The following is a 17,372-nucleotide window of genomic DNA, read 5'->3' as shown; positions in this document are numbered from 1 at the left end:
CCAGGATGAGCAGAAAGGTCGGCTGGTGGCAAGAGAAACACTTGAGAAAAGCATCAGTTACTAATACAAGCACATGCTTCCATCTACCTTATGATTGCACTGTCTATGTACTAGCCAAAGCTAAGCTGCCTCCTTGAAACTCAGACCCTCTAATTAATTGTTCAACCATCCAATTTCATTCTTCTGATTATTACTAGGAATTGATTATTTCTATTCTTATTATTTCCACCTCTTCATACTCTTCATTAACATGAATTACTTTCCTATAAGAGACCATTGTACCAGGTCTCCCATCACTGCCTGTAGGTACCCAGTCTACTAAGAGAATAAACCACACTCTGCCATTTATCATAATGAACTGTGTACTGACTATATGTCTGGTATTGTGAGAGTTAGAGGTATAGATATCAAAATTAGCATTGTAGCACTGTCATAGCACTTGTCTTCCCGTTATTCATCAATTTGCTCGAGAGGGCACCAGTAATGTCTCCATTGTGAGACTTGTTACTGTTTTTGGCATATTGAATACACCACAGGTAGCTTGCCAGGCTCTGCCTTACGGGCAGGATACTCTCGGTAGCTTGCTGGGCTCTCCGAGAGGAATGGAGGAATTGAACCCGTGTCGTCCGCATGCAAAACAAACGCCCTACCCACTGTGCTATTGCTGTTGTATGAAAGGAGAGATGGTTAGCATTCCCTTTGACAAGGATCAAAATTAAAGCATGATAGAATATATATGAAACAGGAAGCATGAAATAGGCCTTGAGAAGGAAGAAGAAGGTTTTATAGAGAATGCCTTCTTGCTGGAACTTTAATTCAAAAGAAAAACCCAGTGGAATAGTGCTTTTTGACAGCATGCTTTTAACACAACTCAATCTGGTATGGGAATATTTACATGAAGACAAGATATCCGTACACTGTCAGAGGACAGAGGCATGGAAAGAACAATTTCTTTAAAAGAGGAAAGTTGACTAGAGGTATGCAAGAGATGTACTTTTTAAGTAGACTTTAATGAATCTAGTCCCATCAAATCCGGTAGGTGAGATCTCTCCAAAATACTTACCCTTTAATGCCCCATCTCTGCTGCCTTCCCTCCTCCACACATTCAGAGTCCTCAAAAGGTCTAGATATGGGATTAAGGCCCTTTTGTGGTACTATAATAGGTGCACTTAAAGGCTGAAAAAAATCAGAGTTAGTCTCCCTTTACTTCGTTTTCCCCCATATCTAGGAGGACCAGAGGATAGCATAAGCGTTAAGGTGTTTGCCTTATATTCTCAACACACCCCAGCCCCATTCCACTCACTGCAGGCTGAAAGGTTTCCATTCAAAACCCAAATTTAATGTGACCTCCTTTGTGTAGGAATCTGCCCAGGTCCCTCAGGCAGGGCCCACATCTTCCTCCAGCACTGTCTGACCCCAGTAAACAGCCCATTGTAACTCTTAGGATTCCTCTTCTTCATCTTTTCCTGGAGCACAGAAATCACCATCATCATCATCATCCCGTTGATCGTCTCAAGCGGTCTCAGTAACATCTCTATTCGTCCTAACCCTGAGATTTTAGAAGCCTCTCTTTACTCATCCTTACCAACAATGATGTATTAGAGGCTCTTTCAGGGTCAGGGGAATGAGACCCAGCATTGCTACTGGTTTGGGCATATGAGTATACCATGGGGAGTTTGCAAGGCTCTCCCATGTGGGCAGGAAACTCTTGGTAGCTAGCCAGGTTCTCCCAGAGGGAGAACTAGGCTATAAGATGTGTCGCAGCCGCAAAGCACACTTCCGAGAGCACAGAAATAGCAGTTTTTATTTCTGAATTCCCTGCCACTAACTCAGGGACCCACAAACTTATTCTTATCTTCATTTTAAGCTTTGCAGATTATATGGCTTGGTCTCAGGTCCTCGATTTTGTTGTTCACACAGAGTCCTCCAGAGCAAAGCCAAGAATGAATGGGTGTGGCTGTGATTCAATAAAACTTTGTTTAGTTTTCCAACCCCTAGGTCTCAACAGAAAGCACAGACCAGATACAGGTGGGCAGAGAGTAAATCAGAATTTCTTTTCCTGTATTTTCAAGGGAGAATGGAGCCCTGCTTTGTTTCCAGACTGACTGAAACAAAACACTTGCTATTTACTGAAGGAAGTACAAATTTGCACAAAATTAAAAGGTCTGCTGGAAAATTCAGTATTAAGACATTTTTGAATCACTTTTAGTGTTCAAAGTTTCACTGCAACATTATTAAACCATGATGATATAGGGTGCCTCTACCCCCAACAATTGGGCCTTCTGACAAGAAAGCTTTAACAAGCTCCTTAAGTTAAAAATCTCCATAAACATGAGGAAAGACACTTCTCCTAGATTTGCTAAAAGGCTAATCCCTCCCCCTTATTCGAGCAACATATGTTTTTATAACCCTCAGGCAATGTGTTGAGCTAATTGAAAAATCTGGCTAGATAATTCAGTGCTGAGTCAATCTTGGCAAGGGGTACCTGTATCTAAGCATTAGTCAGGACAGATTTGCCTTCTAATCCCTTCTACACTAAGTTACAAATCAGCTTCCCCGAAATCCTTGAACTGGACCTTGCTGAAGCCAGCCTTTTTATGAAGCAGGAGGCTTCCAAACAGAACAGATTTTTTAACAAAACGAGGAAGAGAAGGAGGAGAAGGAGAAGGCAAGGAGGAGGAGGAAGAGGAAGAAGAGGAGGAGGGGGAGAAGGTGAAGGAGGAGGAGGAGGAGGAGGAAAAAGAGGTGAGGAGGAGGAGGAGGGGGGAGAAGAGGAAGAGGAAGAGGAGGAAGAGGAGGAGGAGGAAGAGAAGGAAGAGGAAGAGGAGGAGGAAGAGGAAGAAGAAGAAGAGGCAGAGGAGGGAAGAGGAAGGTGAAGAGGAAGAAGAGGAGGAGGAAGAGGAAGAAGGAGGAGGAAAAAGAGGAGAAAAAAGGCAGAGATCCTGGTATCACCACCTGGAATCAGTTAGCATGCATCCCAGTTGTTTTTTTTTTTTTTTATCCAACATGAGAAAAGCTTCCTCAAAGAAATACCCTGCTTCTCTGAATGGTTAACATACAGAACATAGCATCTTGATGAGTTGCTGTCAAGTGGCATTTATTCATGCTCACCAGGAAAGAATGCAGGTTCCCTCTCATTACAGGCTTTGCAGTCATTTTTTTGGTCTGAATGATACAATGAAGGATGGAACATGAACTGTACAGGAAACTACCTGAAACAGAATTGCAAGCCTTTCTTTTGAAAGGCTGGAACTCAAATATGCCTGAGAGCTTCCTCTGGTCTAACTACCAACTCATGCTTTATGTGATTTTGTGCATCATGATGAGAAGCACTTGGTGTCTAGTTATGTGACAGCTGACACAAGTTAACAGCTTTCAAAATTTTCCTTTTTTTCCCTTGAGTATCGCAACTTCATGGTCCACAGTTTCCAGAGATCCAAATATTACCATGAAAATACTTTTGGCAAAGCATTCATTATCTTCCTCTGAAGATGTCAAGACCGAAACAGCCAGAGTGCTCCCTTTTTTGTGTGTGTTACAGTGCCTCTGTCAAGTAGAATCCAATGGTTGTGTTCAGTGGCCACTAAATCTGTTGGTCAGTCTTCACAGATTTCTCTGAGCCATACCACTCCATTGCCCCTCTAGCCTCTGACACCCAGACAAAACCTGGTCAAGCGGTGTCACGGGAAATCATATAAATATTAAAAAGACTGAAAGGCTGATCAGAACTGACATTTGATATTACGGGATTTGTAAATCAATTTATAGACAGTGTGATATATGGTTTAGGAATCAACAGGCAATAACCGTTTTATGGGGCAGGATCATAAACCTGTCAAATGCTCTATCCCTGTGTGCATAAGAGATTGTACTGGTGCCAAAAACTGATGCTGTCACAGACCTGGGAACACAGAGCTAATGCATTTCTAATTTTGCTATTAGTACTATCTTTTTAATAGGCCCCCTCCAAAGATAGACGTTTGGGGGGTTGGGTTTTGTTTTCTGTTTTTCACATTTCCAATATGGTCCTTTGCATAGTTGGGCAGCAATAACTTCCTTTCTGGAAGACAGCAAAGATTGGTGCCCCAATTTTGACATTCACTCTGTATCTTCAAATTTCTGCAACTAGCAATTCCAAGAGCCTCAGCCTGTGTTCTTCATCACTGGCCTCTTGAATCCTCTCCAGATGCTTTTTTGTATTGGAATACACAAGTACTTCTACAGAAAGTCATAGAAAATGGTGTTCGGTGACAAAGCCGTATAAGAGCTTCCCAAGCTACATCATAACACACAGGGCAAATGTCTCATTACACAAGGAGCAATGAATGGACGAGAGTCTGCTGCATGCAAAAGTGTTCTTTACTGGCAAAATGAATGCTCTTTGCACTCAGAAATCTTTCCCATCAGTTTTGGTGTTTTGACAGTTTCAGTGTCTGTCAGATTAAGGGTATACAGGAGACTCAGGCACTCATACGAACTGTTCAACCTCAAGTCAGGATCTAACTAAGCAGTAAGGATACTGATTCCTTGCAATAGTAAGTGAAAAAAATCTCCTAGTTGCATTTTTCAGATTGCACAAAGAATGCAGAATAAAAGAGTGGAGTATCTGGGGTCAAACAAATGGGCTAGAAAACTGTCTTTTGAATAACAAAAATGGCCATTTTTCCAACTTCAGTTTTCTACCCTGACACAGGGAAAATAGTTATTGTACAAGGTGTCTGAAAGCAAATGTGATATTCCTTTTTCTAAGGGGCCAGAAAGATAATAAAGTGGTAGGGTGTTTGCCTTGCATGTGGCCAACCCAGATTCGGTTCCTCCGTCCCTCTCAGAGAGACTGGCAAGCTACCAAGAGTATCCCACCCACACGGCAGAGCCTGGCAAGCTACCCATGGCGTACTCGATATGCCAAAAACAGTAACAAGTTTCACAATGGAGATGTTATTGGTGCCCGCTCAAGCAAATCAATAAACAATGGGAGGACAGTGCTACAGTGCAGTGTTGTTTGCCTTGCACATGGCTGACATGTACTGAATCCCCAACACCACCCATGGTTTCCCAAGCCCCCCAAAAGTGAGTGATCCATGAGCTCAGAGTCAGAAGTAAGCCCTGAGCACCACTCTGTATAGTCCCAAAACAAACAAACAAAAAACTGAAAAAAATTCCTTTTCTAAGCATGTTTTAATGACTTGTTTCTGTATGATAGAAATAGTTTTGGCATTGCTTCCCCATTTATTAGGGATTTGGCCTCTTAGGTATTTCACATTCCCATAATATATCTTGTGTAAAACTGAAATAACTCCCCTTTTTTGGCAGAAATGGCACAACTGGGGGGGTGGGAAGGTGGTCAGGGAAAAGCTTGGATTTCAATTATAACCAGCCTATGTTTAATGATGCGTATTTTTTAAATCCATTAAAAAGGGACATCTTTCCATTTCCTTATGTCTTCAATTTTTTCACAAGGTTTTGTGTCTTTTAATGTACAGATCATTTACTTCTTTATAGGCATTCTCTCAAGTGTTTTGTCTTTTTTGATGCAATAGTTTATAGGATTGTTTTCTTAATGCACTTTCCTCTAACTTATTGTTTGCAGTCTATTTATATTGATTTGTATCTTAGCATTTTATGATATTTATTATTATTAGTTTTATTTTATGGAGGTTTAGGACTTTCATGTATCATGTCATTAATGAATAGCAGTAATTTTACTTTTCCAATTTGGATTCCTTTTATTTTTTTCCTTACATTTTTTCAGCATCTCCTTATATGACTGCGATTTTTATTTCTTTTTTCTGATGAAAAGTATTACAAGAATTGACTTGTGTATGTCAAACCATCTTTGCATTCCCGGGATAAATCCCTCTTGGTCATGATAAATAATTACATGTATGTTTTGTTGGATTTTTTTTTTGCCAACACATTACTAAGAGTTTTTACATATATATTCATCGGAGCATAAAAAAATCAGATTTGAGATACTAGTCCATAGTTTTCATTTTTCACTTCTTACTTCCTTCTCCACCTTCTCCCTGCTTTCACTTTCTCTTTGATAGTCTTATCCCTCGTGCCCCTCCTCTTACTCCTTCTCTTTCTTCTTTCTTTTTCTGATATCTGAATTAGAATATTTGCCTTTGTCTTAAAGAATATTTCCCTCTTCAATTTTTGAACTATTTTGTGTAGCATGGCTAATTAATTTTTATTCAAGTATTATCAAATTCTAGTGAAAACTTCTACTCACATGCTTTTCTTATGAGTGAGAATTTTTGGGTTTCAATTTCTTTACTTCTGATTGGTCTGTTCAAGTATTGATATCTTCTGGATTTAACCTTATAATTTTGTATAATTCCAAAAATTTGTTCATTTCTTCTAGTTTGTCTATCTCATTTGCAGATGTAATCTATGACCAAAATAACAAGACTATAGAGAAGATAAAGGAAAGACTCTTCAACAAATGGTGTGAAAAAAAATGAGCAGCACATTAAAACAATACAATACTGTCACTGTCATTGTCATTGTCATCCCGTTGCTCATAGATTTGCTCAAGCAGGTACCCACCAGTAACATCTCCATTGTGAGACTTGTTGTTACTGTTTTTGGCATATCAAATACGCCATAGGTAGCTTGCCAGGCGCTGCTGTGAGGACAAGAAACTCTCGGTAGCTTTCCAGGCTCTTCAAGGGGGTAGAGGAGTTGAACCCTGGTCAGTCGCATGCAAGGCAAATGCCCCTACCCAGTGTGCTATCACTCCAGCCTAAATTACCATTTAATATCTCATAATAATTAAACTCAAATGGAGTCAAGATTTAGCTATCAGACCAAGAAATTAATGTCAGAGATACTTTTGGAGTACTAACACCACTGGCAAGGGAAATAAGAGTAAGAAAATGTGACTACATTTCATTTAAAAGCTTTTATACAGAGAAAGAAAATTAAAGGTAGTCTAGAAAATACAAAATAAATTTGTGCATCACATGACCAATAATGGTTTAGTATACAAAATGTATAAGCAAGTAACTGAAAGAAGGGAAAATGATCCAAATAGACAATTGTCCAAATAAGATACACAAAGGATACATAGAATAAATATGTGGAAAAAACACAGTACCACTTATTATTAGGTAATGCAAACCATACCTACAGTGAGATATCAGAGACTATAAAAGTAAATGTAATATGTTAAGACAACTAGAAACAGGTTTTTATGAGAATGAGAAAGAAAGGGGACTCATACTGTTGTTAGGAATACAAAATTGGTTCAGCCTCTATGGAAAACAGTATAGATATTCCTTGAAAAACTAAAATAGAGATAGATGATCCAATGAAATCATTCCTAGAAATCTATCAAAGACCACAAACACACTAATATAAAAAGTATCTGTTAGTATGGAAAGATAGTACAGTGGTAGGGTGTTTGCCTTGTAAAGAGCTGACCTGTTTTCAACCCCCAGCATGGCACAGGGTCCTCCAAGCCCTCCAGGAGTTATCCCTGAGTGCATTGCCAGGAGTAAGCCCTGAGCACTGCTTGGTGTGACCTAAAAATAAAATAATAATAAAATTTAAATTTAAAAAAGAAATTTATGCTGATCTCTGCTTGATGCTCCACTATGCCAAGTGAGGCATGCCTTTGGCTGATATCACTGAGCCTGTTCCAGAAAGGGAGCACACCCACCCAAGTGTATTCCAGCAACTTTTACACCCAGCCAGCACCATGCTAAGGGCCCACACTACAGCTGCTGAAGCTATAGATCTACCCAACAAATTACATGCTGACATTCTGTGAGGATGGACAGAGAAGAGAGAGAACTATCTGCAGTTTCATCCTCCAACATCTTCTGGGGCAGGTAGTTACAAATACTCACCACTAGCACAACAAGAACACTAGAAAGTGAATGGGGAAAATACGTGAAAACAATATCACCAAAGACATAAACAACACCAGTAAATCCTCAGATAGTGTCTTTAGTGACACTATGATGAGGATGTCCAATGAGTTCAAAGAAACATAGGTCGTCAACAAAGCACAAGAAATTATATGAGAGTCAAAATGAAAAAATGACCAGTCATAAATGACAGGAATGAAGAACATGGTAGTTGATGTTAAAAAAAATTAAAAAGTCAATGGAAACTCTAAACTGCAGGATAACAGCAGCTGAGCTAAAGATTAAGGAAGTTCCAACATGAGAAGGAGGAAACCACTAGGAAACAGCAGAAGGTGGAAAATAGTCTGAAAGGAAAGGAGCAGCATAGCAGACAACTAAGGAATGGGTTCGAGAGAAACAATATAAGAATTATCAGAATTCCTGGAGAAAGGGAAAGCAAATGTGATAAAGAAACTGTATCACTGTATCATTGTCATCCCATTGTTCATCAATTTGATCGAGCAGACGCCAGTAACGTCTTCATTTGTCCCTGTCGTGTGTCACTGTAGCCCAATGGCATCTGCTCGCTAAAGGAACACAAAGAGCACATTGTTGTTACTGTTCTTGGCATATATCTTCTGGGAGCTTTGTTTTATAGTCTCTGGGTCTTGGCCATTGATGAGATTACATGATGTGGGGGGAAGTTTGTGGGTATAGCCAAGCTACTGGAAAACTGGGAATCTGGGTGGTGGAGGAGGCCCAGTCCTGATCCGTACAGGCTTAGACATCTCAGCCATGGGTCCTGCATACCTGGGTCTCTCTGTCAGTTCCTTTATGGGTGAGGCTTGTCCGAGCATGTGGTGAGTGGTCTTAAGCATGACTGTGGCTGGCTTCTGGAGGTTTTCGGCTGCTGGGTCTCTGCTTAGGGCAGGGAGGGAAACTCGACCCACCCCCCCTCCATGGGGGCCCCAGTGAAGACAGCATGGTGCAGGGGCAGGAGATTCTGCATTGCTCTCTTCAGGAAGCTTCGTTTTATAGTCTCTGGGTTTTAGCCATTGATAAGATTACATGGTGCTGGGGGCAGTTTGTGGGTCTGATTGCCAAGCTACTGGAAAACTGAGAATCTGGATGGAGCAGGCTTGGAGATCTCAGCCATGAGTCCCATATACCTGAGTTCCTCTGTCGGTCCCTTCACGGGTGAGACTCGTGTGAGCATGTGGAGAGTGGCCTTGAGCATGACTGTGGCTGGATTCTGGAGGTTTTCGGCTGCCAGGGAGGGAAATTCAACCCACCCCCTCCAAGGGGCCCTGGTGAAGACAGCCTGGCATGGGAGCAGGAGACTCTGAGAGGGGCTGCCCCCTCACTCATCACGCAATGCACATTTGTGGGGAAACTGGTGCTAAACCAGGTGAAGAAACATTAAAAACAATTTCCCAGAGATGAGGATTGCAGGCACTGAGAGCCAAGAAGCCCTGAGATCTCAGTTAAAATAGACTCAATTAGAACAGCCACAGGACACATACACAAAATGACAAAATTCAAAGATAGATACAGAATGTTGAATGCAGCAAGATCAAAAAAGAAACTTATATACAAAGTAAAGCCCATTAGATATACAGCAGGTCCATCAAATGAGACTCTATAAGCCAGAATAATATGGAAGTATATAGCACAAAAAATTAATGAAATGAAATTTTTGAAGTTAGATTATCATTCATATTTGAAGAAACAATATAGACCTTCATATACAGGCAACAGCATAGGAAATTCTTAGCCCTGAAACCAGTTTTGCAAGAAGCATTAAAGAACAGGAGAAACTTCCCATCATGTGGCATTGAGTATGGCACTTATTAATGCTGCAGATGGTTGTCCTCTACTAGATTAAGAAAGGTTAAAAACATAGCAATTCATCATCACAAATTGACTTTTATTGATTTATTTTCTGATAATTCTATTTGCCATTCTTTTAAGTTTTATTGTAAGAAGTAATATGAAATAAATGTACTATATATCTGCCAAGAGGGTAGGCTTCAGGGTGGGAGGAAACATGAGTTTATTGGTGGAGGGAAGGGGGGGTGCACTGATGGTGGGAGCAATGTTGGAATGTTGGCTGCCAGAAACAACTCTTTTTTTTTAATTATTCTTTTATTGAATCACCATGTGGAAAGATACAAAGCTTTCAGGTTTAAGTCTCAGTTATAAAATGCTCAAACACCCATCCCTTCACCAGTGCACTTATTCCACCACCAAGAATCACGGTATACCTCCCCCCCACCTCCCCAACCCCCCACCCCACATGAGAAACAACTCTTTTATGAACAACTTTGTAAATCACGGTATCTCAATGAACATTCCTGAAAAAAAAGACCTTCTGAGGGAAAAAAAAATAATGAAAAATATCTGTACCTCTACACGCATGGTAGCATAACTCACAAAAGCCAAAACATTAAATTAATCTAAATTTTCATTTGCTAATAACTGGATAAAAAAAACTGTATACTCAATGTGATAATAGCCTGCCATTATAAAAAGTATAAAATTGTAACTTTTTTAAAAATTTAATTTTTATTAAGTTGCTCACAATAATTTGTTACAATTAATATTCCAACACCAATCCCACCACCATTACACCTACCACCACCATATTTCGAATGTTTCCAACCAATCCCCAAACCCTGCCACCAAAGCAGGAACTAAATAATTCATTTTGTATTGCTTGTCATGTATAGCTAGTTAAAAATGATCCAAAAAGTTTCATTTGAGGAAAGTGTGTGAAGATTGTTGTATCTCACCCTAGAGCCAGTAAGCCTTTGTATAAGAAATTACCAATATATAAAATGTTGCACAGCTGCAAATTCAGGAATTCTAAAACTTAGATGGTGACTTTGATGTCCAGAGGCCTCTCATTCTGTGATGCTCTCTTCCAAGAGCTTTATTTTTGAGTCTCCAAATCAGAGCCAGTAATGTACTTATATGATGCCAGAGGCAGTTCCTGCCAGGCTACCAGAAGCACAGGGAGTTGGGGGGAGGGCGGCGGTGTATGCCCATTCCCAACTCCATGAGAGCTGAGAGCCTGATGATTTCAGAACTCGCATACCTGAGTTTTTCAGCAGATTTACTCATGGATGAGGCTAAGTTTGTGGAGAACGGCCGTGAGCATGGCAGCACTTGAGTTCTGGATGTTTTCAGCTGCCAGGGCTCAGCTGGGGTGGGGAGAGGAACTCATCTGCTGCCTTCTGGGTTGCCCCAGATGAGTAAAATTGTAACTTTTGAGCCAAAATGAGTGAGCCTAAAGTTATTAGGTAAATTTAAATACATCAAGAGTAAACTTGTTGGAGGGTGTCACTTCATTTGTAGATTATAATTAAACACACACAGACTGGCCAAGAACAGTAACACAAAGTTTGCTGTTGAAAACTGGTTATTTCTGGAGAGAAATAGAAAAATGAACAAATGGGCCATTTTGATATTGATAGGACACTAGAACTTAAAAAAGAATATATGGTTAGTCTTAAGTACAAATAGGGGTATAAGTTATACACTTGAATTTCCATAGCACTGCAAGTATATATAAAATCAAATTTAAAAGAATATAAAAAAACTGTTTTCACTGAAATCATCTGATACTCAGAATAGCTCCCATATTTCCTACCAAATTTTGTCTGAGTGCCATAAGATAAATATTGCCTATTTTTAGGGACATTATTTCATGGTTTCCATAATCAAGGCATAAAACTAAAAACATATTTAGAATCAAATGTAGAAAGAAGGGTCTAGACTAAGAATAAATGTTACTTGTTTCTCTGTAGGTTATTACAGCTAGCAAGCACTTCATTTCCCATATGAAAAGAGCAGGAGTAGGGTCCCCACACTATTAAAGGACTGAGGCTGAGGTAGGAAGAATGACTTGTCCATTATAACACACTTGCCATTAGCAAATTAAGCTAAAGATTTTTAGTGCTAAATCCTATGCTTTGGTGTTTGTACCATAGGCATTCTGTCATAAGCCCAGATTTCTCAAAGTAGGCTCCAATGTCTCTCAAAATGCCCATTTCCAGTTTGCACGTCTTTTTTATTTTATTTTTTTAAATAAACATGAAAACACAGAGTTCACACTCAGACCCATTCACCTTTCTCCTGCTGTCTGAAGATATTTTTTTTTTGGCTCTTCTTCCAAATTGTTATCAAGCAAGGGCTTAGTAAATCTTTTGCCGTGCACCACACAAACAAATCAAGCATTCTCCCAGAGTAATGAGTGCACCACCTAACTGACAGGGAGTTCCAACAGAAGCAAGCTGCATTGAAACAGATGCTTTTTTGCTCTTTTTTTCCTTTTCAAGGGGGGCAGGACAAATAGTCAAACCAGGCCAAATAGACAGCTACAAGGTTTACCATTATTTTTTTTAGAGATGTCAAACAGATCTGGAGAGCTGCAAATAGTATCACTTAAGAGCTCGTCAAAGCCTCCAAAATGCTAGTCATTTTACACCGCCATCTGAAACAGGAGACATCTTGTTAGAGGAACCTACTGTCAATTTGATAGCAAACTGGAATGTGTAATCCATCTTTGGGCCTAATCATGCTGACAGCTACATTTGATTTAACTTCGTTTTTAATCAATTTCTCTATCACATCCATAATGAATTACACTAAATAGCTCATGGTATTCTGGCAAAGCCAGTGTACCATTCAATGACACGGCGTGCTGCTTACTCAGCTGATCCCTGCATATGCTGGAAGGCGACATCAGTATCGCTAGGATGAAGGGCTGCTGTGGCGTTCCCATTTTGCAGACATACCGACACTAAGCAATTTAGAGTTATTTTGAACTCCCATCCTAGCTGTCATCCAAGACGTATCAAGTAGCCCTGTCCAGTCATCCAAATTCTCTAAACATCTTTACTTAGCTATTATATTGAGATCGAGTTATATGGGGGGGGGGGGAGTAAAAAATCTTTATGGTTGATTTCCAGACACAAAGTTTTTCTTTGTTTTTTTGTTTTGTTTTGTTTGGGGGGCCCTGCCTGACGATGTTCAGCAGTTACTCCTGGTTATGCACTTAGAAATTTCTTCTGGCAGTGTTCAAGGGACCATATAGAAATGCCAGGGGTTATCAAACCTGGTCAGCTGTCTGCAAAGCAAGTACTTTCTCTCCAGCTCCCACTGATAAGCCTTAACTTGGAAAAGTGTTACATAAAATACAACTAAGAAAAAAACTATGGAAACACAATCTTGACAAGCATCGTCTAACAGATACATACTATAATAATCAAAAGTTCTATAATTCATAAATAGAGCACACACTAGACTCCTCTGTGAGAACTTGTGAAATATAGAAAATAGAGTAATAAAATGGATTTTAAAAGTTTGATTGTCATTAGGAAAAGAACAAAAATAGAAAGCAATGGGGGAAGGAAGGAGAAGAGAAAAGGAAATAGTGGGGAAATAAGGGCCAGGGCCTCGGTATACTGGTAATGTGGGGGAGTGACATAGCTACATATCCCAAACACAAATTCCATGAGATCCATGAGGTCCAAACTACAACCACCAAACTTTATAATGTGCCTGTCAGGATAGAAGCTGTGGACCTGGAGGGGGGGGGGGGAGCAGAGGGAACATGGGAATCCCGGTGGAAAGAAGTTAATAGTAGTGCTGGGATGAGTGCTAGAACATTATATGCCTAAAACTCAACGACTAACAACTTTGCAAATTATAGTTCTTTAAATATTTTTTAAATTTGATTGCTATTAATTTTGAGCAGTTAGTAGTAGGCAACATTAATCTGAAAAAAGGCATTAGTCAAAGAATGGGCAGTAAGGAGGAAGAGAAAACAAGAATTGCTGAAATATAAGGGCTTACCGCTTTACTTCAGATATAGTTCAAAATTTTCCATGGCAAAAGCCCAAGATTAGGTGAAAGATACCACATCATCCCTTTTTAGTTTTTCAAGAGTTTTATTACCTCCAACAAAGAAATTATGCACAAATTTGTAACTGTAACTCATGGTGATTCACTAATAAAAAAAATACCAATAAATAACTCAGATAAAAGTCAGTATGTTGAAGGAAATTCAACATCTTGAGGAAAACACTAAAATATAAGTCACGTGAAGGTGGGAGCTGCTGTTGATGGGTTTCCTAAGTATCACACGCAGTGCGTATAATACTTCAGACACACACACACACACACACACACACACACTTGTTTGTAAAACATGAATAGTGGAGAGGTGAGAGAGAACTTGTGGAGAGTAAATAAATAGGCCTCTCTCAATAAACAACTTTTAAACCAAGATTTTTATAAAAAGATGCTGAGCCAGGAAGACCTAGAACTTCGTTGGTAGAGGAAATAATAAATAGAGACCATGAAGTCTAAACAAGCTTGTACTGTTCAATAAACAAAGCAAGAACAGTGTTCTCGTGACTAGAGGGAGTGTGATACCAGGTGAGGTCAGTGAGGCCAGCAGGGATAAGGCCATTTAAGGCCTTGTGGGAATTCAGTGTTTCCAAAACAGCCAAGTTATATAATCTGACATGATTTACTCATATAACTACTCTGTGCAGAATGACCCAAGGAAACACAAAAATAAACTAGGTGTTCTACTTAAAAGGCTACCATAAGACTACAAGTGTACAGTTAAAGAGACATAGGCTAGATGGGAGGCAGAGACAAAGAAATATGAGCCAAAAATGGATGTATTTGGGAGGCAGAGATAACAGGAGTGGCTGATGGACTGCATGTAGGTGATAAGACAAAGAAATAATTATACGTTGACGAAGGCTAAGTTTCCAGCTTGAAAAGTATTTTTTCCATACCAAGTTTTAATGATCTTTCATACATCCATGTATTCTGAAGAACTGACTCTCTATTCATGCTGTATTAAAGGTGTTTTCTCTCCCTCTTTCTTATTCTCCCTCTTTCTCATTCTCTCACTCTTCCCCCTCTCTTCCTCCCTTTCTCATTTCCTATTAAAATAAAAGCCTGAGGGGCCAGAGCAATAGCACAGCAGATAGGGGGTTTGATCCCCGGCATCCCATATGGTCTCCCCAGCACTGCCACGAATAATTCCTGAGTGCATGAGCCAGGAGTAACCCCTGTGCATCACTGGGTGTGACCCAAAAAGCATAAGTAAATAAATAAATAAATAAATAAATAAATAAATAAATAAATAAATAAATAAATAATAAAAGCCTGAACATGATTCTTGAATACAAAAGGGTCCATTCTGCCAGGCTTGCGAGTTTGCAATATTAGCTGAGAGAGGTCTTTCATCTCCCTCTGAGGCAGCAAGGTCCTACTATGGGAAAGTCCTCCCCGAACTCACCCTTAACCAATTTAGATAAATGGAATTTTCATCATTAAATCATCAGCTACTAAGTACAGAAACAGAGTTCCAAGTAAGAGGGAGAGAAATATTGGGATAGTCTAAATGGGATATAGAAGTAATCCTGAGATCAAATAATGATACCCTAAGTTGTTTCAAGGCTAGAAATCAAGAATCTGTAACTAAAGAAATGGCCAAAGTGGGAAAGGATTCTGAAACATAAAAAGTCATCACCAGAGTACTTGTAGAACTTTCCAGATGACTTAAATGCTTTCTGGGATCTCCCAGCTCTTGACCTGCACAGCAAAGTCCTTCAAAACACCTGATCAACACCTCAGCAACAGTAAAAATTGAGAATATGATTTTTATAAACATGCAATTAATCACAGAATACTGTTTTTATATTGCTCATTTCATCACATAAATGTCAAAAGCAACACTTCTCCCAGAATAAATGAAATAAAATTGGATGCCGCCAATATGTCACCTTTGTGTATTAAAAAGACGTGGCTGATATGTGAAGGATGTCCCTACAATTGCCTATTGTCATGGCCTAAGATTAAAGGAGAGAGAGAGTATGACTTCTGATTGTTACAGCCATGACAAGAAAGGCCTCCAGTCACATCTTATTAATTTGCTGTGGAACAGAATGTCACATTGACATTTCAAATTATCCTTTTGCTTTGTTCACAGGATTATTTTGAGCTTAAACTCATTGGGTTTCTAGCTTGGCTATTTATATGAACTAACAATTCTAATCTCCTGATGTCTCGACCTGAACACAAGTCTAGATTTTACTATTTATAAAAATGATTAACTGCCTGATCTTTGGGGTTAAACAGGCCTGTGTCTCCTTGGGCCAGTGATTTATCGCCATTGTGCCTTCATTTCTTCATTTACGATAAAGGAAATGATAACATCTCCTGTGTATGTTTCTTGTGAGGATCGAGCACAATAATAAGCAAAAGGCATTAACAACTCTACCAAGAAAAGGCGATTCATAATAATAGCAATATTAATAGGAACATATTTTAGCACTCCCCGGGTTCCTGGCCTTTATTTCTGTAATTTAAATATATTTACTAACCTAATTTTCACAGAAACTTCTTAAATTAGACATATAATTATTATCTCCATTTTATAACTAAAGAAAATGAGCACACAAAGGTTAAATTTTCGTCCTGGAGCCAATCCAGACAATCTGGTTTCAGAGTCTGTGCTCATACACTCTGCTATTGTGTGTCTGCTTAGATTTCTTGACGTAGCTAGCTATGTAAATTTAGATCTCCAGGCCAAACTTCACTATTAAATCTAAGACACATATCCCTTATCCAAATACATCATCATTTGGATATCATTTCACTATGTCGTATCCAAATGGTGTTTCATTTAATCACCTCAAACTCAACATGGCATCACATAAATCTGCTCTCTCCAAAATCTGCACTAACCACTCTATTCCCTGGCCTGTGCCAGTTGATTCCAGTTCCATCCTTCTGAGAGCTATAAATCACTCTTCGTTGCTCTTTTTCTTTCCCTCAAACCACACATTTGCTCCATTAAAGAATAATTACTGGCTCTCCCTTCAAAATAGAGCCAGAATTCAATCACTTCTTAACACATCCTTAATACACCCTGGCTAAAGCCATCATCCCCTCTGACCAGGATCATTCCAACTACAGTCTGCTTGTGTCCCTTCATTCAACACTCAACCCAGCAGTCACCAGTATCTCAATTCCTTCTAATATCTCCCCATCCCACCCGAGCCAAAAGTTAAAATTTGAACATGGCTCAGGGTTACTGAACTAATTTCTCCCTCTCTTTTGAATGTGATCCTACCAGGTATTGACATTTTGTACCTCCTGTTCTTGACTGAGACATTTATCTGCCTCCGCTTCTGATCCTATCCCATGGTCCTGGGCAATTTTCTGCATCATTGTTATCAACGTCTAGAATAGCATCTATTTAGCTTATTTGTTTATAATTTTTTTTTCACTTCTAGAAGATAAGCTCTGTTAGGGCAGGAACTTGTTTGTGTTTATTTTGCTCACTGTTGTCATTCGCCATGCCTCCATGCTGGCAGAAGAAGAGGAGGAGCAAGAGAAGGAGGGCGAGAAGGAAGAGAAGAAGAAATAATTCTGAATATAATAAAAAGGTAAAATATGAGACGCTCTTGCAGTGGTCAAGTAGCA

The 17,372-nt window shown here is 39.4% G+C and overlaps 1 pseudogene; it reads left to right on the top strand.

Annotated features, from left to right (window-relative positions):
• The first annotated feature begins 664 nt into the window (after nucleotides 1-664).
• LOC129406377 (U6atac minor spliceosomal RNA) lies at nucleotides 665-738 on the top strand (annotated as a pseudogene).
• The last annotated feature ends 16,634 nt before the right edge of the window (nucleotides 739-17,372 follow it).

Source organism: Sorex araneus, chromosome 6 (genome assembly GCF_027595985.1).
Source record: "Sorex araneus isolate mSorAra2 chromosome 6, mSorAra2.pri, whole genome shotgun sequence".
NCBI classification, from domain to species: domain Eukaryota; kingdom Metazoa; phylum Chordata; class Mammalia; order Eulipotyphla; family Soricidae; genus Sorex; species Sorex araneus.
Note: the sequence above shows the minus strand (reverse complement) of the source record. Positions and strands in the feature narration are given on the sequence as shown.